The sequence below is a fragment of the Chelonia mydas genome, chromosome 1, assembly GCF_015237465.2.
Source record: "Chelonia mydas isolate rCheMyd1 chromosome 1, rCheMyd1.pri.v2, whole genome shotgun sequence".
NCBI classification, from domain to species: Eukaryota; Metazoa; Chordata; order Testudines; family Cheloniidae; genus Chelonia; species Chelonia mydas.
In genome coordinates, this window is record NC_057849.1 from 218,311,102 (window position 1) to 218,337,116 (window position 26,015).

At 43.4% G+C, this 26,015-nt stretch overlaps 1 protein-coding gene across 2 annotated transcripts in view; it reads left to right on the top strand.

Annotated features, from left to right (window-relative positions):
- LOC102932724 (potassium voltage-gated channel subfamily A member 5) overlaps positions 1–24,906 on the top strand; it is a 30,390-nt gene extending 5,484 nt beyond the window's left edge. Inside the window, exons 3-4 of one of the 2 annotated variants that reach the window (XM_043528913.1) lie at positions 20,959–21,090; positions 23,344–24,906. The gene's annotated coding sequence lies outside the window, so the exon portion shown is untranslated. Of the gene's footprint in view, positions 1–20,958; positions 21,114–23,343 lie in introns of those variants that run through there. The other variant, XM_043528933.1, reaches the window with a different exon arrangement.
- Positions 24,907–26,015: the final 1,109 nt, after the last annotated feature.

Sequence of the window (26,015 nt, forward strand, 5' to 3'; positions counted from 1 at the left end):
TTTGCATGAATAAGAGTTGCAAGTTTGTGTCCTGACTGAGAATATCTATAAATAAATTTCCAGTAGAGAGGGCCTGGTTCTGCTCCCATTGACTTCACTGGCAAAGCTCTCATTGATTTCAGTGGGAGCAGGCTCTGGCATTGATCACTCCTATATGCAGTGCTGAAGAGGTAAAACAATGAGGAGGAACAAATTGTTACCCAATTTACTGCTGCAAAAGAATATCAGGGGGTGGGGGAGGAGGGAAGGAGGAGAAAACCAAAATTAGAAAGTTCACACATTATGAGTGAAATTTGGAGAGAGTTAATGCTACTTTCACTCATTCTCCACCATTTCAGGAAGAAAATCTGCTGCAGACCATTATTGATTTTATGTTAGCTGACCTGGAAATTAACAACAAACTTAAAAACCTCTTTAATCCAATACAAGGCACAAAATGTAAGAGTTAGTAAAAAAGAAATCAGTCAAAGTTTGAAAATAATAGTGGTTATTGGTCAGGACTTATGGGCAATGTACTGCATCATGTGAGGTCTCAAGATCAACCTTCTTCAGTCACTGAACATATGTAATGGTTATTAATGACTTGTCATTTGGGGCAGGATGATACAAGGTATTGAACAGCACTAGCCTTGCATTTCTGGGATGCTGGCTTGAATCATACCTTGGGTCACCAGCAACACGAGTTTTGGTTGCTCAGCCTGGTCACTAGTGGACATTCTTGCACATCAGAGCCTGTCATTCTACAAATGATAATACCATAACTAACAGTTCTAGAACCCCCTTTATCCCCAAAGTGTTTTCTGAACAATGGATACTGTATTCCTCTCCCATAGAGAAAGGTATAAACAGAAACACCAACTGAAAATGTCCGCGGAGAAAGGGAGCTGTATTTTCAATACAGCTTCTCTTGTGCACTGGGCCAGTAGTGCTGCACAAGTGCCACCGGGCAGGGCCTGACCTGATATATAAAATAGGGATCCCGAGACCAACCCCCCCAAAGACTGAGCAGCTCACTCTCCGTGTTCCTTTATGCTTTTCTGCACTCACACCCAGCAGTGGCAGCCTGGCTGGCTGGGGGGCAGTGCAGCCATTGGCTCTGAGCCAGCATCTGTGCTCGGTGACCTAGCTAGCCATCATTGGACGGATGGATTACCCTAAAGGCGGTTTACCAAAAAATGTCAAATTATCACAGTAACGTAAAAAATCTTGTAACTCCTCTGCTGAATCATCTGTCACCTCAGGTTTAGTCTCACCAAGAGATTAGGTTCCCAAAGAAAGCAAGAAGGGTTGTAGCATTTGATGACATTCATGAGGGCGAAGTGAAAGACAAATCACAGCTCTGTGTTTTGGCTACAGTGTGGCATGAAGAATGTCACTCGCTACCTTGCAGAAAGCAGCTGAATAGCAGGGGCCAAATTCCATGCTGTTTTACACCCTATGCCCAGGTGCATTGATATACATTTGCTCTACTGACATTTGCATCACATGCTTCTGTCCCTTCCCATATTTTGAGCGCCTCAAACTTTAAAGCCCCACTTACTGACAGCTGCTCATCTCAAAAAGTGAGACCTTGAGCATCCTGACTGTGCCTCCCTCACCACCCTCAACCTTACCATCCTGAGAGCGCCCCACTTACAGACCTAATGTGTGCCAACCTGAGAGCCCTCATCTTTACCATGCAGCTTTACCTCACCTCTCTCTCAAATCACGCCCACCTGCAACCCAGATAGTGGGAGGCAGGGAAGCCCACTACAATATTATATATTCCATATAGGTGATACGTACAGTATAATCTTGCTGCTCCAGCCTTCAATAACCAGTACAACGGCAAATCCTCATAATCAGGTTTGCAGTTTGCTTGCACTCGGCTACAACAGGGTTGATGAGGGCATTAGAAATACGATGGCTAGGTAGACAGTAGTGCAGACAATTGAGGGTCTGCAGCTGTGCTAGGAGCAGGGTCAGCAGCAGTGACATTCCAGGCTGTGTGTACAGTAGAATTTCATTCCCTGCACTGGTGTCATTCCAGCACTTGGTTATCTTCAGACCTCACAAATCCGCGCCAAGGTTCTCTTTGTCCTCCCTAAAGTTAGTAGGGATTAGTGAGATTCTACTCTGCTTAACACTTTTGGGCAAGCTCAAGGCACTTTTAAATCTTTCCCTCCTCCCTCTCTCCCCTGCTGAATCTGCATACGCCTTCACATAGCTGGAAATGCATGTGATTTTTGTGGACAGTTGAAAAGAGATTTGCATGATTGAAAGAGCGTAGCCTTGTAATTTCTCTCTCTTGTTAAATGTTTTGGAAATCTGAGGGGGAGTAATTGAGGGAAGTTTTTAATGTGAACGAACTTTATGATTTTTTTTTTGCTTTAGGAAACACTATAATTTTCAAGGCATAAAAGGGTTATTTAAAGATGAGAAAAGTTAATGTGAAAATAGTTTGTTGTTATACAGTGAAATTGCTGAACGTTTTAATGAGATAAAGTAACCGTTAGTGCAGTGGTAAGTTTCAGACTGCTTGCCAAATGATTAATTAGGAAGACATGATCAGTCTGAAAAGAGGCCTTTAATGATAATAATAATCATCATAATAATAAACAAACACCCAGCTTTTGTATAGCACTTTTCATCTGTAGATCTCAAAGCCTTTTGCGAAGGAAGCCAATATTCTGATCCCCATTTTACAGATGGGGAAACTGAGACACACAGCGGCAACACAACTTTGTCTAAGACAGCATGGTCTGGAGGAATGAGCTCATGGGTGGTTCTGAATTCTAACTCAGCCACTGACTCATTGTGTGACCCTGGGCAAGGCACTTTGAATGTCTTGCTCAGTTTCCCCATCTTTAAGTGAGATTGACCCATCTACCTCTCTGGAGTGTTGTGAAGTGGAACTAGTTAACAGATCTCCATTGCTTGGAATAGGTAAAGCACCATGTAAGCACTAAATACTATTATTATTAAATACACAGATATTAAATATTATTAGTAGCTGTGGGGTTTTTTAGCGTATTCTGCTGATTTTATATATATTTAATGCAGAATGAACTTGACTGAATATTAGTATGGTCGGAAGTGTCTCAGATTTTAGTTTTACCTAAATTTTGGCCATCTTGCTTTGCCATTGAATTCATACCTTGTTAAGCAGGTACTGTATTGAGGGGAATGGACAGAAATAGTATCTAGGAGACATGTAGGGGAAATGTGATAAAAGCAAGAGTGTAGGATCAAAAGTGGCTGGGTCGGAAGCGTGAGGAGAAATCGTAATGCAAAGCCTGGAAGCTCCATGGATTTCAATGTGGTGTTTACACTGACTAATGCCAGTGGGGACCTGTGTGGATTCTATTCCTATTGAGGGATCTGGAAGTTTTGTCGAGGAGGATACCTGAAGTCTCCTACCCATCCTGTGTCTCCCAACAAAGCAAACCTGTGCACATTCAGCTTTAGATGACAGAGGGGTGTAGATGCACCTGCTGTGGACCGGCAGTGGAGCAGAGTTCAGTGTCCATGGGAAGAAGCTGGATCCACTAGGAATAGTGGACTATGGGTCCCATATTATATTGACTTTGTCAACATGACCTTATTTTATATGTCGTCAGTTTCCATTGATTGGAAAGGGTTGTTGCTGTAGAGTCCAGTTTGGTTCTGGATGTCCCCCATGCACCCAGCGATGCCATTCAACAGAGGCCCAAACTGGTTGAATTCCAGGGAAGGGCTTCTGTGACTTTAACAAAGAGGGGAGGATGCTGCTGCTTTAGCTTATGTTCTACACTAACCTTCTTGTATCCCACCCACACAGCAACACTGTAGGCTGGCTATTGGCATTTTAACCACCTGGTGGTTAAGCTGCCAATGGCCATTGTATACTGGCTGGAGCTTCGCTGGACTTAGAAATGATGAGAAATCTTGCAAGTGTCAGAAGAATTCTCTTGGAACCCTAGGGACATTCTCTTTGTCAGTAATTGCTATACTGTAGTCTATAGGAAATAAACCATTACTAGAACTCTCTTGTAACTCTGGGGAAAAGTGTAAAGTCCACTAGAACACCCCTCCTAACACAGGGAAGCTGACTCAGATCCAAACACAGCAGGAGGGGTTTGCCTTCACCCCTTCACAATTCAGGATGTTCGTTCAGGTCCATTGTTATTGGAAGTAACCTCAAAGAGTCTATTATCATGTCTTAGTATTATGAAGCACTTGGGGGAATGATATGTTTGAACCACATGCTTGCCTCAGAAAACAGGCTCAGATATGTGAGAGGACAGAACTGCAGTTCATGGACCAGTCTCATCCCCGGTGGAAGTGGATATAACTCCCACTGGAGTTAGTAGCAGATGTGCCCATTATGGAGTGAATTTATGCCTTTTTACTGATTTCTCTACAGTGAGAAGCTGCTAAATATAGAATTAAAAATGGCAATGGACAATGAAGTGTAAATTTCAACTAGCTTAGGGGACAAATTCTGCTCTCAGGTCCACCAGTGTAAATCTGGAGTAACTCCACTGAAGTGAACCTTTGACCTTCCCTGGGTCCTATTCAGGTAGACCTGGGAATGGTCTGTTTTCACTTCATCCTTAATATACCTATTCAGCTGAGCTCTCACTTATATGGCTAGTAGGATGAGTGGATGTGTTGGTGCAGGGAGAGGGAGACTGTGTGGGGACCCAACCGTGCTTATTCCATATGCTTGACATGCAAAATGGCTAGATTGCACATGTTTTGTATTTCCATATTTAGTTCACACCCTGAATAGGAGTTATAAGGAGACTAGTCCCAAAGTGATTATACCTGGTGGGGACCAAAATAAGGTGATGAAATCATCTAGGGTTGATGATTGGTGCGAAATTGACATGCCACGGCATTGCACTCCCCTTTCTGGGGAGGACTCCTACAGCCAGATGCATAGCTGCTTAGCTGTCTGTTTTTAATTCCAGGATTGGGGAGTAGGCTTGGGTTTTAGTGCCTCGTGTAGGATTTTTTCCTATATTCGGTAATTCACCCTAACGTGCAGGAATCAGGCCTTAATAAAGGTCTCACATAAAATCCATTGTTCATAAATTAAAACCGAAGAGTTCTCGTTGCTAGTTTTCAAACTGTATTACCATGACTGTGTCATTGCAGGGTCCAAAAAATGGTTTCTCGGTATTATTGGAACAGGGTTGTAGACATGGGCCAATATGACATACTTGAAATTTGTTTTCCTTTTTAAAAGTACTTTGTGATTTTTTTCCCCCCAATCTAATGTACATCTGATGTCGGGCTTCCCATACGAGAATGGTTACAGTGAGGTTGACATTTTTAGAAATATGTGCGAATGGAAAATATCCCGGGAGAGCTGCCAATAGCAGATTCTGTGAAGTTTTAGTCTCCCATGAATAGGAAACATGATACAGGTACATTTCCTGAAAAGGAGCCTAATTAATGAAGTTGGTTCACTCAGGTGTGTATAGTTCTTGCCTTCTTTATTTAGGGAAAGAGTAGAAATGAATTCTGGCACATCTGATATAGTGAGGACACATTCAGTTCCCTTTTCTTACCAAAGGATAAGCAGCCAATCTTACATTTCCCAGAAGAAGGAAAAATATCTGTGCTGCAAAGGACAATGGTGAAAAGAGGATTTTCCAAGGTTTAACCCTGATGGCAGTGAAAAAATTGGTTAATACTGTTCTTGGGTCTAATTCACCACTGCATTACTCCAGTTTTATGCTGGTGTAATTGGAGTAAACCAGCATAAAACAGGGCTAACACAGAGGTGAATCAGGCCCGGGGTCTTTTATTGTACACGGAAACACTAGAATTATAAGAATGAATGGGGCAGATTAATAGTACGGGGCATGGCAACCAGGTTTATAGGCTTCCCAGGGTGCTTGTTTTAATTACCTTATTAAATCAACTATGGAGTTAGCATACAGAAGTATTTTACACTGAGCAGGCCAAATTCTGCTGTCAGTTACAGAGGTGCAACCCGATTAAAGTTAATGGGGTTGCACGTGGGGTAAGTCAGCACAGAACTCAGTTCACGTGATTTGTACGGGTGCATCCTGAGAACAGAGTTTGGCCCACTGTATGCTAATGCCCTCGTGCTGTCACTGCGATAGGTAGTATTGCTGAGTAACAGGGACAAAACATCACATTGGCTTTAGCTCGTGCTGATTTTTCTTTTTCGTCTCTCTTTTGCTAAGTAACAAACAGTGATTAGAGGGAAATTACAAAGTACCAGTGGGAAGTAGGGGTCTGTTATAACACTGGAAAATAATAACCTTGCATTAAGATAGTTCCTCCCATGCAGTGATTCCAGAGCCTTTCACAAACATTCCGCCTGCTCCACAGCCCACTGAAATCAACAGAGAGACTCCCATTGATTCCAGTGGGCTGTGGATCAGGCCTATTAAACCTCACAGCACCCTTAGGAGGGAGCTAAATTATATTATTAGCCCCTTTTTACACATTAGGAAAATGAAACACAGAAAGATCAATTGTCAGATTTTGTCCAGCTGCACAGCTGGGTGGGTGGCTGGGTTACAAAGAAACTAGCTCTACCCCCATTTGCTTTTTGCACCCCCAGACAGCAGTAGGGACACAGTTGCAGCCCCTTTGCTTCCTGGACCTCTGGGATTGCTTATTTTATTTTAATTGCAGGGGCACAAGACCCCCTAAATGGGGTTGGGTGATGCCTCCCCACCCTATGCACCAAGCAGCTATGTATGCTGCACCTCCAGAATTGGCATAGGAATTGGCGTGCTCCTCCATGGAGGAAAAACTTTTCCTAGAACTTTCCTTCGGGTAGTGGAGCTCCACATTGTCCCCAATATAGGGCTTTGCCTACAGGACACAACTGAGCCCTAAGCACCTTGCCCAAGGGCACACAACGTCAGGGCCAGGAATAAGACACACAGTTCCTGAGCCTGAGTCTTATGCCTTAACTCCAAGGATTTAGGACCAGATTCTTGAAGGCATTTAAAGCCTACAGGTGCAGACAGAGGTGCTTCGTAGGACACTTTTGAAAATCCCACTAGGTGCTTATCTGCATCTTTAGGCATCTAAATACCTTTAAAAAATTTAAAAGTCTGGCCTGCAGTCACTCTGGTCATTTGGTATGTTACACTGCTTCATTGTGCTGCTCTTTTTTTTTGGTGCAGTAGCTGTATGCAAAGGGTTAAGAGCTCCCTCGTTAGGGGTCTCTTCCAACACCCCTTGGAGTCCCTAGAAACACTCCTATTGAATCAGGCACGAGGGCCCAGATTTGCAATGGAACTTAGGCATTGGGTTGCTCCGTGTCCCAAGAGCCAGTGCACTAGGTGGGGAGCTGCCTAAACTAGCCAGTGGGTGATGTCAGTGAGAAGGGTGTGTGCTAAGCCCCACCCCTCTCAGAGAGACAGGTGCCTACGTCCTGGCTGCAGGGCGGTGACAATCTTAGCTAGCTATTTACAACCAGGAACCACTGTCCTGGAGTTAGGCGGTTTAGGTGCCTCAGGAGTTTCTCACAAGAGTTGCTTACGCAGGCAGTAACTACATGCAGAGGAGGAGGCAGCCACACCACCCGTCTTTTCTCCTCCCTTTTGCTGGAGGGGAGGGTGGGAGAATGGATTTGAACAGGGCTCATCCACCCCTCTAACGACTGAGCTATGGAGTAATCTGAGGTGGGGGCTCCCTCAATCTCTTCTGTTCTTCTTTCGTATGGCAAGAGAGGTGATGATCAATGTTCAAATAACCAAGCCCAGATTAGTGAGCCAGTAGGTAGCTGTTGAAGCTGTTCCACTGTGGATAGATCATTATGGAGTGATTGGAGCAGGGATGAGGCACCCAGGATCTCCCACATGGGTGCCCTAACACTGGACCACAGAGTCATGCTCCCTCGTGCTCTCTCTTTCACACTCCCAATGACTGTTCCACTGTGGATAAATGCTTAAAGAGTCATTGGGCCAGAGAGAATGAGTCTGTAGCCCAGTGATTAGGGCACCCACCTGAGAGGGCACAGGCATGACCACCACCTCCTCCTCTGGTTGGATTTTGAATGGGACCCTATCTGGTAGATGGCCTCTGAGCATGCCTACCAGATCGGGCACTGCACAGGACTAAGGTAGCCAAACACCTGTCTTCCCTGATTTGTGAATTGCTCTGGAGCTTAGGTGGAAGATAGTTCCCCAGGTGCCTAGAGTGAGGCAGCACTGCATGTACCCAGAGGTAGAAATTTAAGCCCTGTCAAGGCTGATTCCCCACTCTGGCACTTCGAGTGCAGAAGGTGGGTGCCCGCAAGGATTTTAACAATTAATACTGGCCACTTCGGGCTTATATTAAACTCCCAAGGTTACAGCTTTTTTCTGACCTTGGATGGGTAGATGCTGCCACCACCCAAATGCAGAAACCCCTTTGAGAATCCAGGAAGGTGCACTTGGAAATTCCTTCCTGTGGGGTTCCCTCAAGCTCTTTCACCCCACCTCCAGGGAAGAGCTGAGAAAAAAAAGAAGAAATCAGCTGTTGCCACCAGCTATTTCAACAATGTGCACAAACCTCTTAAGACACAAAAATCCAATTCTGTTCTTTAAAAAGGTAAACTTTATTAATTAAAAAAAAAGAAAGAAAATACACCTGGGAACATAGGCATTTGCTAGATTTAAAAAAAAAAAAACAAGGACAAGGATTTAGCATCAATAATAGCTTTCTTGAGGTCCAGCTTAAAGTTTACAAGCAGAACAAAAACACCTGAGGTTAGCACAGAGGAGTCCACAAGCCATAAAGAAATAAAAAGAGATAAAGCTGATCACATCTTCCTAGACATTTCCTGATCTACTTCCATATCTGGGGTTTCAAATGAGTAGGTTATAGGTATGATACTGGGAACTTTTCATACTTGGCCCCAAGCTTCTTCCAACATAGTCGTTGTCCTGTTCACTTCTCCCTGGGAGAACAACAGAGACAGACAAAAGGGGTGGCTTGTTTCAATTTTTAAAAGTTCTAGCCTTCCCATTGGTTCTTTTTGCCAGGTGCCCACTCACTTCCTTTTAACTATGCATAGCAGTGAAACTTTTTAACCCTTTGTAGGTAGAGCAATTAGAGAACAGCTACTAAGTGGGATTTTATAGCTACTGGATGGTTGGGTGTCCATAAATGGGAGCTACCTCCCCCCTTCATTTATCACAGTCCCCTAGGGAACTTTCACTGCCAAAACTTAGCTGCTGAATGAGTTTATGTACCTTCAGGGTTTGGCATGAGTTTTGTGGATCTCAATGGAGCCTAAAAGTGCATTGTAGGTACCTACATTTGGGGTTTAGGTACCTACATACCTTTGTAATCTGGGCCTAAATGAAGAAGAGGTTGTTTCATATCTGGATGTTGACCACATAAACTGGCAGAAAATCTGCCCAAGGTCTTTTTTGGTACCTTCATGCTCCACTTAAACCTCTTGTTATAATATGGCTAGGAACTTTTGATAAACACTCTATTTGTTTCTGGGAAAACAACATTGCTTCCTTGATTAACTACTGTGAAAACAACACATTCATGCATGCCTCATTTATACAATCAGTTTATGCACTATATAACGGAATACATTTGGATGCAGCTGTGGTATCTAATGTGTGTATTGGGAGCCACTTACAGCCCTCAGGGATGTAAATTGTGACCCTCGAAGGTGACTGTTTCAAAAAGAAAATATGTTTTTAATGATCATTGGAAAGGAATTCTTTGAACCACACCCTGTGATTATTAAATGGAAGTGTTTGCATCAGTCTTGTCACTAGGGGGAAGGGATCAGGGTCTTCCCTGCTGAGCAATGGGACCCTCCAGGGAGAGCAGGATAGGAGCTTGACTGGCTTTGCCTAAGCCTAAGGGAGTACCTAGGAAAGGATGGCTTCCCTCCCTTTTCCCTCCTCCCCCCCTTCCCCCAATAGCCAACAAGGGCAGCTCAGGAGAAGGGAAAACTAAAGAGAAGATGAGAATCAACAACCAATTACAACTCTCTGAATCCCAGGGCAGGTTAGAGCAACCCAGGCGCAGCTCTAAATTGTGTCTGGGAGCCAGCTATGCTTTCTTCGTGTCCACTCCCCACTCTGGGGATATCTTCAACAGTGGGCTTGTGAGTGGCTTCCTTTCCCTTTGTGTTCCCAGAACAGCTCAAAGTATCTCCCACTGGTCACGGTTCACCGTTCCAGGCCAACTGGGGCTGTGGGAAGTGGCGCAGACCAGGCCACCTCTTCCTGCAGCTCCCATTGGCTTGGAACGGCGAACCACGGCCAGCGGGAGCTGCGATTGGCCGAACCTGCGGTTGCTGCAGGTAAACAAACCGTCCTGGCCCGCCAGCGGCTTTCCCTGATGAGCCACGTGCCAAAGGTTGCTGATTCCTGTTCTGGTATAACTATGCCTGCAATAGGGGTTGTCCCAGTATAACTCTACTAGTACAAAACCCCAGACCACTACGAAATAGTTATACTGGTACAACTTTCAAGTGCAGACCAAGCCTTCCACCTTTTGAAATCAATGGGAATTAGGTACCTAAATACCTTTTGAGTATCTGGGACTAAATCCCATTTTCAAAAGGCACATAGATGCTTAGGAAAGTCACTGAAAGCAAGTGGCACTCAGGGCTTGTCTACATGTGGGGTAATGTGCACTACAGGGGTGTGATTTCTAACGTGCACTAACGTCTTGTGCATTAATTGGTCCATATAGACCCTGCTAGCATGCACTAATGGTTCCCTAGTGCACTTTAACATAGTGCTGTTTGAAAGAGCACGACATTTAAGCACACCAGCAGGGTCTACATGGACTAATTAATGTGCAACACATTAGTGTGCTTTAGAAATCGTACCCCTATAGAACACATTACCCCACCATGTAGACAAACCCTTAGATTTCTAAATCACCAATGAAATGTTACCCATCATCTATAGTCATCTATACACCTACACCCAGGCCCAATTCTGCAAGGTGTTGAGCACCTCCTGTTGGGTACTAAGTGCCCTCAATGCCCACTGAAGTCATTGGGAGTTAAAAGCCATCAGCAGTTCCCAGAATGTGCTCAGCATCCTGGAGGACAAGGCCCAAAGAAGGCACAGAGGCTGCTGTGGTTGCACTATAGTGCTTGATGTGCAAACGTACTATAGGTCTCATCAAGGTTCATGGGCATTATAGGCAAACATTGACTGGAGAGTAAAACCAGTCCTTTAAGGCGTGAAAATTTCTGTTCTATTCGTGCCCGGAAGGCACACCGAGGGACAGAATTCAGGTCACACACAAACCTGCTGAAATCTCTTTGGTTTGTTCTATAACTTGAACCCCAAAGGCCTGGTTTTGCACCATATAGATCAAAGAGACTTTTGCCATTGGCTTCAATAAGAGCAGGATTGAGCCCCAGGGGCACGATCCTGCTCCCATTGACTTCAACCGGCATTTTCCCACTGACGTCTATGAGGGCCTCAGTGTGGCTCTGAACTAGCAGTGAGATGAGAAAGCATTTTGGAAAAGGCTGGAGGCAATATAATTATTATTCATTGTCAACTCTAAAGCAAAGTTGTGATTCAGTCTGCATCTAGACTGTCTAGAAAGACATCACATGACATTATATAAGGCCTGATGTCACTGTCAGTGCATAACGTTTAACCTGGAAAATAGAATTGCAGAAGGAGTTCTGAGTCAAGTGGTGCTTTGTACTTTCCCTCTGAAATCAATCAGAGAGCATATCACAGATGATCTGATATTGCAGTGCATCATAATACCACAGTATAAGAGGATGTTAAGAAGCATTTTGAAGGGTACCAGAAATAACTATTGGAGCAAACATGTCAGTTCAGATACATTCATTCTAAATGAACTCACTGCATTAAAAAATAAGCCTGGAATTTTTAAAGGCACTTTGTATTGGCATAACTGTGCTCCCATGAAGCCAGTGGAAGTTCATCGATTTCATTGGTTGCAGTTGTGCTAATGCTGTATGCTTTTGAAAATCTCATCCTAAATATTTTCTTCTTTCTTGGCTTTGCAGTTATTTTCAGCTCTGGCCTGTGGAGCTCCCTCTGTCACAGCAGCGAAGCAAAAGTGAAACCACTGGAAGAGATGAGGGGGCTTTATACTATCTTGTTGATGTTCTCCTCCAAAAAGTAGCAAGACTCAGATGGTCTCGTTCTTTGTTCTTCCTTAACTTTTCTTTTAATATAGTTGCACCAATGTAGAGTTCCATCTGTCAGTCTTCAAGCAGTCATGCACCCTGCTATTTTTAGGTACTTCCAAGACTCTTAGGGTTTCCTGATGCTTTTTGAATAATAATAGTAATGAATAATAAATAAATGTCCATCCCTTCACGTAGCATGGGTGCCTCGCATCTCTCTTTGTCATGCATTTCTTTGGTGTACATTCAACCATGATCCAATTTGCAAATGACACCACAATTGAAAAGCAACTCATCTCTGTCTAATTCAAGGGCTGCTTTCATGTTTGTCTTGAGATGACTGACTACTAAAAAAGGTTAAGTTCTATTGCTATTAGATTTCATTCTATTTAAAATATTGGGTTGCACAGGGCCTGATTTAGGAACATAGGACATGCCATACTGGGTCAGACAGTGGTCCGTCTAACCCAGTATCCTGCCTGACAGTAGCCATTAGGTCTCATTCTGGTCTCTAATAGTTAGAGACTGGCATAAGCCCTAAAGCACAAAGTTTAATATCCCTCCCAAATTTTTATTGTCATTTATGATAACTCTGGGTATTTGTAATATCCATATAAATAGCCAATCCCTTTTTGAATCTGGTTAAGTTCTTGGCCTTAACTACTTCTTGTGGCAGTGAGTTTCACAGCTTAGTTCCCCGTTGTGTGAAAAAGTATTTCCTTTTACTGATTTCAAGTTTCCCACCTCTTATTTTGATTGAATGTCCCCTTGTTCTTGTGTTATAAACAGGGATAGCGGAAGCTTCCAATCTACCTTATCTATACAATTCATTATTTTGTAGACTTTTATCATGTATTCCCTTATTCATCTCCTTTCTAAAATAAACAATCCCAGTCTTTTCATTCTCTTTTCATATAACAATATTTCTAGGCCGGTGATAATTCTCATTGTCTTTCTCTGAATCCCCTCTAGGTCTGCAGTATCCTTTTTGACATGGAGTGACTGGTACTGCACACGGTACCCAGATGACGCTGCACCATTGATTTGTACAATGGCATCATAATATTTTTTTTAATTATTCTCCATCTCATTCCTTATGTATCCTAACATCTTGGTTGCTTTTCTGAGTGCAGCTGCACATAGAGCAGAGCTCTTCATTGAGCTGTTTACAGCGATGCCCCAAATCCCTTTCTTGAGTGGATACAGTTAATTTAGAACCCTTAAAATGTAAGAATGGTTTGATTTTTTCCCCCTGAAATATTCACTGGCCATTGCCCATCATGTTGTCCATTCCACTAACTTGTTTAGGTTTCTCTGAAGTTCCTTATAGTCCTTTCTGGTCCTAAATAACTTTGGGCCATCTGCAAATTTAATTGCCTCACTATTCACCCCCTTTTCCAGATCATTATAAATGTTTTAAACAACATGAGACCTAGTACAGAAGCTCGAAGCACCCCACTACTAGCCTTTTGCCCTGATGAAAACTGATGATTTATTCTCAAGTCTGCAATAGTGAACGTTATTGGTATTGGTCCACCCAACCACAACACCCACCCAATCTGAATGTACCCTTCTGAAAACATATTCAGATGTCACAGTAACAAATTACTGGGAGGTTATTGAAAAGGAATCCCTTGAATACAAAATGGTATTTTTCAGTCTCCTAACAATGTGTTATTTTCACCATTGTGCATGTGTTTTCAAATTTCAGGAGGCAAAAGTAAGGTTGGTAAGTGGTGTTTATCGGGTGGATGGTGAGTGATGAAGGATTATAAAGCCATGAGGAACTGACTGGACACGTTAACTTTTCATTGCCATGTATTCTAATTATTGTATTTTTTAAGAAATGCAGAAGTTGTATGGCAAAAGTGTAATGTTGTAGTTTGGCTGTTCACCGGACTACAATGAAACATACTTTTAACCTAACAAATTTTGTTTGTGTGGTATATTGGAAACTGGCTAAAAATGACTAGCTATCATTTTAAATGTGAGCCATTTCCTAGTTCTGCTTGCAGGAATGAGGGCTCTTACCAAAGCCATGTGATCTGGGTCATCTTAGTCAGTCAGCAGACAGTCAGTCTGGAAAAAGCCAGCTTAAAGCAAGGTGGGGTCAGCTGTACCTCACTGCCTTAGGGACCTACCTGCTTTTCTCTCTCTCTCTCAATTTTCTTGGGTTCTTATGAGTTCTTGTTCTGAATTCTGTGAAATAAAGTAGTGTTATATTGCAGTCTTCCAGCAAGTGTATTTATGTTTTTATCTAACTTTTCTGGGGCTTGGTCTACACTTGAAAAATGTAGGCTGGCAGAATTACCTCACTCAGGGGTTTGAAAAATCCACAGCAAGATGAATGCAGCAAGGTAAACAGAAAAATGCTTTCACTGATCTCGCTAACATCGCTAGGGGAGGTGGTGTTCCCGCACTGCTGGAAAAAACCCTTCTGCCCGTGTAGGCGGTGTTACACTACCAGGTTATGCCAGCATAGCTACAGTACCATAGCTATGCAAGTATAGTCCCTGTAGTGTAGACATGCCCTATGTGTATGATGAGAACATAACAGTTTGTTTATGAATGACACCGTTTTTTGAACAAGCACCAATAATTTCAATCAAGTTGGTTATAAAGTCTCCAGAAGAGGAATCTAGCTCTGACAGACTTTAAGAGGCTCATCAGAGTGGAGGTACCTTCCTGTAGTCCCCACTGTCCCAAACTCCGTCTTTGTGGAGGGGCAATTGTTAATTGCATGGTGAAGGACACCACACTTTGTGTTGACAGGATCAGTATTATTTTGCTTGGGTAATCCCTGCACATTCTGAGAGGGTGATGCTCCAGGTCTCCTTCCTGATTCACAGAGAGAGTACCTTCACCATGGAGTTTCCTCAGGACCAGGGAGAGGGACAGATGATGTCACAGAGCTATTACTCCCATCTTTCCTTGTATGCCAGGTCAGATCTACTCAGTCTAGTTCTCTCCCATGCTTGGAAGTGAAAGGGATAATCTAACCCTAACAAATTTGAACAGCTAACACATGCAGGTTAGTTGTGAGTCTCTGTATGGAAAATAGTGGGCCCAGTCCTGATTCCATGGAAGTCTCTGGGACTTCGTTATTGACTTCATGGAGTTGAGGACTAGGTTCAATACTGTTACATTTTATAAAGAACACCTGTAAAACACTTGTCAGTGACTTTATGATATTGAATGCAACAGAATGAAATCAGACTCTTGTACCTTTCTGAGGGATGCACTGTACAATCCTAAATATCAACATCAGGTTTCAGTGATATATATGATGACTTACTCTTTCATTGGAAACCTGTAATAAGAAAGACTGTTGGCTTCCTCTCTGTAACTGATCTTACTTAAATTCCAGCAAGATAACCAACTAGTTCATGTATGCATCCAATGAAGGGAGCTGTAGCTCATGAAAGCCTATGCTCTAATAAATGTGTTAGTCTCTAAGGTGCCACAAGTCCTCCTTTTATTTTTATGGATACAGACTCACACGGCTGCTACTCTGAAAATAGTTCATTAAGGGTCAGATTAAATATAAATGTGGCCTAAATCAGCCAAAAAATGCAGAATCCCACATTTGCTCATGGATTTTTGAGGGCAGATAGTCAGGGAAAACACACGCAATGTCTCCTGGAAAAGAAAATTCCAGCTCCAGAAAATTGAGCTCTCTTAATTTGGAGGCCTCGACACAACATGGAGAAAACATAAAATCTCAAAAGTCAAGGGACATGTCTGATGCGGATAAAGGAGGAGAATAAAATGGCAGTGCTAATTTCTTATGGGATTCCTTTCCTTCAACTGTCACACCAGCTAAATTACTATACCAAAATGGTATCACTTTATATTGGGGAAGATTTCTGCCCCTTTAAAGAGCCTATTCTGTTCTATTAAGTCTCTAACCCCGCTCCTATTACTGTAGCTTCCAATGAAGCATTCAGCAAAGCGACTAGTGTCTCTACATGCCTCTTATTGAAATGTTTTTCTTCAGTGCATCTCAAGCCAAGCCAACGTTTATATTCTAGTGTGGTCCTTCATGTACCATGAAGTTGCCATTGTGTGGTACATGGAAGTCAAGTGACTTGGTCAAAGTCAGCCAATGAGAGATAGCAACTGAGAGGGTTAGGAGTCCAGACCCTCTAGGTGCCCGTTTCTTTGCCTTAACATCTAAATTAGGTCGATTTTATAGAAGTTGGTTTTTAGAATTCAGTTTCATACAGTCAATTGCGTATGTCCACACTAAGCGCATTAAGTTGGCGGAGTGTGTCCTCACTACCATGGCTAGCATCGACTTACAGAGCGGTGCACTGTGGGTAACTATCCCACAGTTCCCCCAGTCTCCGCTGCCCATTGGAATTCTGGATTAAGTTCCCATTGCCTGATGGGGCAAAAACATTGTCGCGGGTGGTTTTGGGTACATGTCCTCAGGCCCCCCTACCTCCCTCTGTGAAAGCAACAGCAGACAATCGTTTCGTGCCTTTTTTCCGGGGTCTCGTCCGCCGGCCCCACTCAGCCCGTTGCCTGTCTGGATGATTGGAACCCCAGGCAGACAGTGGGCTGAGCAGGGCTGGTGGACGGAGCCCCAGACCGGCTGCAGCCCAGCCCGCTGCTGGTCTGGGGCTCTGTCCACCAGCTCCTGCCAGCCGGCATCCCGGCCGTCAGCCCCGCTAAGCCCGCTGCCATGCTTGCGATACCACGGCAAGCATGGAGCCCGCTCAGCTCACCATCACCGTATGTCTCCTGGGTGCTGCTGGCCTACAAGGTACGGCATTGCTACACAGCAGCAGCTCCTTGCCTTCGTGGCAGACCGTGCAGTAGGACTGATAGCCGTCGTACGTCTCCTGGGTGCTCCTGGCAGACCTCGGTGAGGTTGATCAGGGGGGCCTAGACGGACATGGCTATCCTCCTCTTAGAGCACCGAATAGGAGTGACTCCAGGTCATTCTCTTCTTTAAGTTTCATCTCATGGAGATTCAGTCCTGCCTGGAATATCATGCGAGCTGGAGGCTTCTGCCTCAGGCTGCTCTGCCAGCCGGCAGCACCACGCGGTCGCACCTACCCCAGCCTGCCCCTTGCTCCCATGGCTCATGAAGCCTGGACAGTAGTAAGGAGCAGTTCAACTTGTGGAATGACAAATCCAGAATGAAGGATTGCACTCTATGGGCCACGTTAAGATTATTTCAGAGTCCTAGATAGCATTTAGTCCCTATAAAAGGCTTCATGAAAATTTCCCCCTGCCCCTAACAAAAATGTTAATTTATCAGAGCAGCTGAAAGGGTAAGGAACCCAGGACTATAACTTAGAGAGAGCTTCCATGTTATTTAACTCATAATTCATATAATTCAAAGTAAAATTTCACAGTGCGGTCTGTTCTAAGACTAAAAATGCAAGAGGGGAGTCAGAAAAAGGTGAACGTGATAACCACTACACTATGAAAACCCAACTTGAATGTATCCCTTGCGTGTTCCCTATTATACCTTATGTAACGTGTGGTTGTGTATTATTAATAGTTTGGTGTGTCACGGGGCTTCTCTTTTTTTTGCCCCAGACTTTGCCGAATGCACAGGACTGTTTTCTCTAGCTACAGAAGCTACCTCATGCAATGTCTATATCTATGGCCTTCCTGCTCACACAGCGGCCATGCCCCCGCCCAAGGCTGACACAGCGCAGAGCGCATGTGACACAGCGACCTGGCTCGGGCAGGATCGCTAGCGAGGCATGATACTTTTGCTGTTAAGCAAACACAGCAATTCTTTCCTGGCCTCTGCCACCGAATCCCTCATGCATTAAGCTGTGCCCTATCAGTGCAGGAGGACTGCATGAGCTCGGAAAACATGTCATCGCGAGTGCATTTTTTTCGCCTTCTAATCTGTGATAACCTCAGAGACGGAGATGATAGGGGGAGCGTAGAAATATTCATGGGGGACTGCATGGTGCTGCTGGGTGCTGCTGAGTTCGCCATGCTGGCCAAACAGGAAATTAAATTCAAAAGTTCCCGGGGCTTTTCCTGTGTACCTGGCTAGTGCATCGGAGTTCAAAGTGCTGTCCAGAGCAGTCACAATGGAGCATTCTGGGATAGCTCCCGGAGGCCAATACCGTCGAATTGCGTCCAGACTACCCCAAAATCGACCCAGCGATGTCGGTTTCGGCGCTAATCCCCTCGTCAGGGAGGAGCACAGAAATTGATTTTAAGAGCCGTTTAAGTCGACAAAAATGGCTTCGTCGTGTGGACGGGTGCAGGGTTAAATTGATCTAACTCTGCTAAATTCGACCTAAACTCGTAGTGTAGACCAGGGCTAAGAGACCGTCTTCCTAGTTACATCTTTCCTAGGCTGCCTATTTAAAGCCTCTTTTCAAACGAGAAAGACAAACCAGTTTGTAGATTAAGAAACATCTTTGGTATCAAAACTAGGAGTGAGGGAGCTACCTATAGGTCTTGCACTAAAATAGGACTTGTCCTTAAGGAACAAATTATTTTCAGGCCCTGATGACCCAGAATAATTTATTGTCAGGCCCTGATGGCTCAATGTCATTGCGCTTCCATTTGACTCAACAAAAGGGTCGGGGGGAATAGGAAGCTGATTATGGCTCCCTGATTCTCGCTGACACTCTTGCACAGGTGAGAGCAACCTGGGGGCTGCTCTAACTGTTGCCAACTGGCTATGTTCCCTGATGGTTCATACATCAGTTGAGTCACAGATAAAGCACGGTGTATTTCACCCAACCTGCCTCCCTCTCACTATGCTGGGGTTGAGTGGATGGGATGGGTCTAGCACAAGGCCTCAGTACACAGCTCTGTGACAGTGGAGAGTTCCCCCTTGCCAGGCGGATTCACAGCAGTGGCCAGACTGGCTGATTTCCAGCACCTTTGCACCTCTCAGATGGTGGGAAGAGGCTGGGGTGCTTGGGAGAATCTAGCAAGATATTGTCAGAGTCCCACTCAAATCAGACAGTTAGATGTCAGAATGACCTAAATAGGATGGTACTAGTTCAAGTCAAACGAGCTACAAGCTCAGGAAAAACGTAGGCTCAGGACAAGAGGCTAAAGCACAGGACAGGTGTTGCTGAACAGTGCCTCTGAGCAGGGTTTGACAAGCACAACCTGTTACTGATTTGATTCAGTAATACCAGGGTACTGGGATACTGCAGCTGGGATCGAACATTCACAGGTGCTGACAGCAGGATGCTGCACTGCTTTGAGAGCACTGCTTCTTCTTTGGCCCACTTTGATTCCCTTAGCTTTCCCACTAAAAAATTATCATTAAAATGGCAACAGGTTTCATTTCAGGTCAGTAACCACAGCCTCTTCAGGCTTCTGCTTCAGGGTTTCTACAGCTGGGAAAGATGGTGAGAGGCAATGACATGACTGGTGTGCTAAGGACATGCTTCCACATTCAGGATGTCCTGCTATTTGGACTGCGGGAAGGCCCTGACATTTGAATCTGGGGAGTATGAGTAAGCCGTCGATCTTCCTTCCCTCTGCTGCACATCCACTCCCTTCCAGCCAGTTAGTCGTACTCTAGCTTTGGGCTGGGTGAGAGAGTAGAACAGAGGACACAATGGGTGACCTGAGGTAGCATCAGCATATAGAGCAGTAAAATGTCTCTGGCAGTGGCAGGCCACTTGGCACTGCTGTATGACTGTCTAGCTCACCATCAGCAGTGCACCTAGAAGAACCTGCTGAAAATTGAGCTGACAGGAGATTAAGCTTGCTACAAAGCTAATGGATCTGCAGAGAACATAATGTAACTTTCATGGGAGTGCATCATGCTTCGGCGTCTCCTTGGGAAGGTTTGGGGGTGTCTGTAAGACCAGGCATGAAAGACTGAGGGAGAACAGAGGGCCAAGGGATCTGACTTGGAGTACTGGAGAGATGAAGAGCTAGATTGTGCCGTTAGGCACAGCCCTGTGTAAGAGTCAGTGCATATGTGTGCAACCCCAGCAGCAGTGCAGGGGAGGAGTTGTAAATCAGAAAGTCCAGCTGCCTCTCTGTTCCCCCTTGCTGCATGGGCAAGTCATCTGCTATGGCCCCAGAACAGGGGCAGATTACTTCCTGTCCATACCAGCTCAGTTCCACAGGCTCACACAGAACGTGGAGTGGAGCCAAGGATTCTCCCTCTTCCTGCCCCTCTTTGCTCCCATCCGCACCCATTTGATTGCAGTGGGAGTAGTGGCCATATGGAGCTGCTTTCCCATTTACATCCTAAGCAGCGATGTGGGTTGGAGGGAGGTTGGAGGGAAGGGTCCTATGCCCCACTGTAGCCACGAAAGGTTGGACCACAATCTGGTCCTGAGAGTAAGAGGTCATGGATTGAGAAGGAATGATCAGAACTTCACATGCTATTCCTGACCAGGTGGCATCACTGAATAAAGGCATTATAATATTTTCAGTTTGATTCCCCATCTCATTCCTTATGCATCCTAACATTGTGGTAGCTTTTTTTCTTAATGCAGCTGCCCATGGAGCACAGGTCTTCACTGAACTGTCTACACTGACACCCAGGTCACTGTCTTAAGTTGATACAGCAAATTTAGAACCTTGTAAGGTTTAGGAGTCATTTAAGTTTTTCCCTCCAACTTGCATTATTTTGCATTTATCCACACTGAACTTCATTTGCCCATCTCACAAGAGCCTTCATAAAGGCTTCTGAAATGTAGGTTATCCATGCGATGGTCTCTCTGTATTTGTATTATTTACCTGTCTTCGGTGTTTCTATCATCTAGGTTCCTAAGTGTCGACACTTATGTAATAAGCTAAATCAATGCCATATCCCCACTGAATGCTAAAAGCACTTTGCTAAACAGACCACAGTAGCCACAGTAATTGTGATACACTTTTTTGTTCTCTAGAGTGACCTGGAGCAGAGACAGTGGTGCTGTTCTTGAGAAGGCTTCCCGGGGCATAGCAGTCCACAGCACACCCAATGAGACACAGTACTGGGATGGAAATTCTAGTCTGGGAAGGGTGTGAGTCACGAGTTGGTGAGTGAAAGAAACAGCAGGATCAAATAACAGAACGAAGTATGATGCTGAATGTTAATCTGCTACGTTGCATTATCCTTGCTTGCATTACCCATAACAAAATAATATGTAGTGTGCACTGCAGTGCATAACACAGATTGTTGTATACTATTCTGAAAGTATATGGTTTAGGATGCTGGATTGGCTATGCCTTTAATTCCTCTTTTTAGGACTGATTGAAAATTATTAATCACATTTTTCAATGAAAAATGCCTTTTCAAACAGTATGGACATTTCTGTATAAAATTTTTGCATCATTCAACATTTCCAGATTTTGGACAAAACAATTTAAAATGAAAAATTTTCATTTCAATTTGAACTGAGTAGAATCAAAATGATTTTTTTTTTGTTTTCCTTTTTTTGTTTCCTTCCTCCATCTTTTCTATCCCCTTTCCAGGAGTAAATAGATAGAGAGGAGGAAAAAGCCTCAAAATTGAAACATTTTCATTTTGCTTCTACTTGATGTGAATCAATATGAAAACGTGTTCTTCTGGATTAGTTTGAAAATTTTTGTGTGTTTGTTTTGAAGTGTTTCATCAGAATATTTTGGGGGAAAATTTCAAATGCAGAGTGGAATTTTCAGTAGTACTCACTAGGGTGGCCAACTTTGGTTGGACGAATTCCTGGAGATTTCATCACATGGCATAATCTTTAATTAAAGATTAATCTTTAATTCCTGGAGATTCCAGGAGAATCCTGGAGGGCTGGCAACCCTCACACTCACCATTGGCTTAACTCTTCCTGGGGTCAACGTTAGGCCACTGCTAAACATTTCTGAAATCCCAAACAAAGTCTCTGAAATTGAAAAATGATTAAATCAGATTTTACCAAACATCTCTGAGACCTTTTCTGCACTGAAGCTTATCCAGATATTTGAACTTTGAAAAGGCACTCAAGGTGATTTTCAAATTTTCCACCCAAATTTATGTTTATGTTCCATCCAAGATAAACACCTGTAGGAAAGTTAAAGGTCACTGCATATAGGCAGTAAGAGCCAGGTGTTTAGGTGCCTGACTCCCAATGGAATCATTGGGAGTTAGAGACCAGATCGGATTTTGAGAGAGGAGTTAGGCCAGCACTGAGTGATATTGAAAATCGACCCTTTGCTTGAAAATTTCCCCAAAATATTCTGTACTTTTGATTAAATCAGTGGGAGTTAGGTGCCTAAAAATCTGTCCCTAGGTGCCTTACACCCATTGATTTCAATGGGAGTTAGATGTCTGGGTACTTATCTACATCTTTTGGAGTCTAAATACCTTTGTAAATCTGGTCCTTAGGACTGAGCTAAATCTCACTGAAGTTAATGGAAAAACTCCCATAGACCTGAATGGACTTTGGATCAAGTCCTTATGCCGTATTGCCATTTTTGGTTGGGAAGGGTAGATGCCATTCCCTGCCCTGAAAGGACAATGGGGTCTCAGCAACGGGAACGTCATGGGGATTTGCTCCCCAGAGCCTCATGGGAAGGGTTGATGGAGGTCTGTTAGGGTTTAGTCAGGCATCTAGGCCCTGCTCCTGCACCATTAAAGTCAATGGGTGCTTTGTCTTTGACTGCAGTGAGCACAGGTTCACACCCATAGACATCTTTGCAGGCTACCGCATAGACAGCTCTTAGCATTGCAGGGAAAAAACGTATCTTCATTTTTTCAAGTGGGAAAAGGGATCTATTTTATTCTAGTCATTTCAAGTCATTTCAAAACCCACTAAAGTGTATTTTACTTCAACTTTCTTAACATCATTTGTCTTTGGGCTCTGATGGGAGTGTGGAAAACAAAACATAGAAGACTTGCAAAAGTGAGAGGCTAGTGAAAACAGGAGTTTATAACGCAAGACTATGTGTATTCTTATCCATCACACATTCTCTAACTGTGAATGCCGTAATCACCATTCACAATGCTACATTATTCAAAATGTAAATTACTTTTCTTTGTAAATATTCTCCTCCTCCTCCCCTCCGCTTAGGTGCCTCAAGGGGCAGGGCACTTACCCTGCCTCTGAGAGATGCTGAAGTTTAGCCAGGTGAGAATCCCCCTTGTCTTGCAAACACTGATGCATGTGCTTAAAGTGAAGCACGTGTGTATTTGTATTTGCAGGGTCGGGGTTTGTGAGCAAAATATTTTTCTTCCTTTCAGATCTTGTTACAAATGGCTTATGTGATTCCACTACGATGAAACCATCTTGAATAATCCTTTATATTTCTATTTTCTCTTTCAGAGGCTGCTTGAGAAGCTATTTAGGGCATCTTTTTTATAATGTTTTTAACTGATCTTGTGTTGCTTTTTTAATTTATACTTACACCTACGTAGCTCGTCATTTTTTTGTATATTACATATTTTTATTTCAAAATTTGTAAAAAAAATATTTTTTAATTTATATTTATGCAAGAAAAAGGAAGTCATTGTAATTGTGGTTTGACATCTTTGGCAACAAATTTTATTCGCTACTCAGTGGCCACTGTTTTGGTTAAGACACCATTTCATTAATCATATCTGTAAACCCAATAGGGTGCTGAAGGTAACTCCCTGGGAGAGGACATTTATGGTCCAAATTTTCAGAAAGGGAGGTTGGAGGTAGGAAAATACACAACTGCCCTTGAAGTCAATGGAAATCTGTCCACTGTAAATGGTCATTTGGCCAAGCTAACTGGTGATTTGCATACGCAAATACCTGATTTACGGAGGTAGCTGTATTAGTTGCATGCACGAATGTAAGCATGTAATTGAGCATACAGTCCTGCAAGTGGATCTACCTACTTTTCTGAAAATGTTACACTTACGAGTGTAGGGGAGAAAAGTAATTTCTTTCTTCTGTGAAATCTGTCTATGCAACTGTACTGAATTAGAAGAATTGTCCAAAAGGAAAGTCAGGAATGATATTCGGAGGCACTGATACATTACTGGTTTGCTCTAAAAAGTTAGGAAAATAATGGAACATTGTAATCTGTGTGTCTGCCACTCCTGATCTAAGCCATATGTCTGTGTTTGGTATGTATCCTGAAGGCTGCACCTGCAGTTGCTTGGTAGAGGACTGGCTGCCTTTCTCCTAGTGTCACGCTGCAGTAAAAGGACATTGGGAAGAAATTCAGAGATTGGAACTGACACAGGTAGCCAGATTCCTTTGCTCCCTGTTCCCATACCTTCTTGGGATATGAAATTCTATCAAAAGCCTTTCCCTTGCATACATTGCTTTGGAGTTGCCCAGCTTCTTCTCCGCCGTCCCCCCACCCCCCTCACATGGATGTGTTCCCATCGGTTGGATTCCACAATTTGGATGTTTAGGAATTTGTTCTTTTGGGGGTTTTCTCTTACAGAGAAACTGTTCTGCATTCAGAGCCCAGTTTTGAACTCGTTCTCAAACACAGCGAAACACATCAGTGACTCTGCTGTTTTGGATTTTGTATGGAAATATGTGAATGATTGATTCTAATTCTTTGCTTTCCTTCCACTAGTGCTGTTCTTTGTCAAAGTCTCTCATAGTTTAGGGAGATTATTAAAGTACCATTTATTTCTGTCTTTTTTGACATTCATTTTCTTTTATTTATTTTGTATTTTTAAGATGTGAAGTCTCTGGGGTTAATATTTCAAATCTTAGCATCAAAGTGCTGTGCATACAGGTCTAGTACACACCTGAAGGTTAGTCTTTGTTTTTGTGTGGCTTTGACTTGAACACTTTTCCATTTCTCTTTCTGTTAATATTGGTATTTGGGAAATGTGCACTGCCTGTATTCTTTCTGCCTTTTGCCCCGTCCCTTAATTCAATAAAAAAATGTTTTCCTCAAAACTATGTTATTTATATAGTACAGAAAGTCTTTGTAGGTGTGCATTGGATATATCTCGCATACATAGGAGATCTTCTGATGTGGGGTTTGAGAGGGTGGAACTATACCAGTGAAGGGGTAAATTAATCCCTGCAATAACTACACCATATTGCTTACATTGAGAAGATTTTTTTTTTCAAAAGCATCTATTTCCTAAAACATTGCACACCATGGGTTAGAATCAGAGCTTGTATAAGCAGATGCAAATCAATGAAGTTTCACCCATTTACACCAGGTCTAATTTGGCTTCATGTGTATATCACGTGTTATTCCAGCTCAGTGGTGAATCTATGACTACAATAAATCCTTTGTCCTGCTCATGAGGGTGTACATGCCTTTTAAGGATCTTAAGAGGAAACTTTTGGGGGTAGTATTACACCACAGCCTCCCTGAGAAGAGAAGAAGGATGGTCCAGTGGTTAGGGCTGTTGCCTGCAAATTGGAAGATTTGGCTTCAATTCTGACTCTGCTGTAGGCTTCTTGTGTGACCATGGGCAAGTCACTCTGTGACTAAGCTCCCGTCTGTAAAATGGGGACAATAGTAGTTCTCTAGCTAACAGAGATGTCTTGAGGAAAAAGACATTAAAGATTGTGAGGTGATCAGATCCTACAGTAATGGCATCCATATAAATACCTAAGATACACAGAGGACACCAGCAGGGTATTAACCAGACACAGCTGCTTTAAATTAGAAGCAGAGAACTCTCTTGTTACTATGGGATGAAGAAAGACAGCTGTGTGTATCCCAACTGCTGCTCAAGCTGAGCAGGTGGGTTCTGTTCCTCAATTTAAAGGAGTGATACGCAGCAGGAGATAAACTATAGCGGAAGGTACAAGAAAGGTTTCCTAGGATGGATGACTCTTAAAAGCTTGGGTGAGTACAATGTTTTTCTTCTGTGAACCCTGTGTTGCTTTTTGAATTGAATATACTCGTATGTGGTACTGGAAAAAGGCTGGCTCACCTGTTTCAGACCCTTTGAGCCATTTGCCTAAGCTGGTGTAAACTAACATTGCTCCTTTCACATTATGGAGGCTCGGTTAATTGACACTATCTGAGGATCTGGCCATTT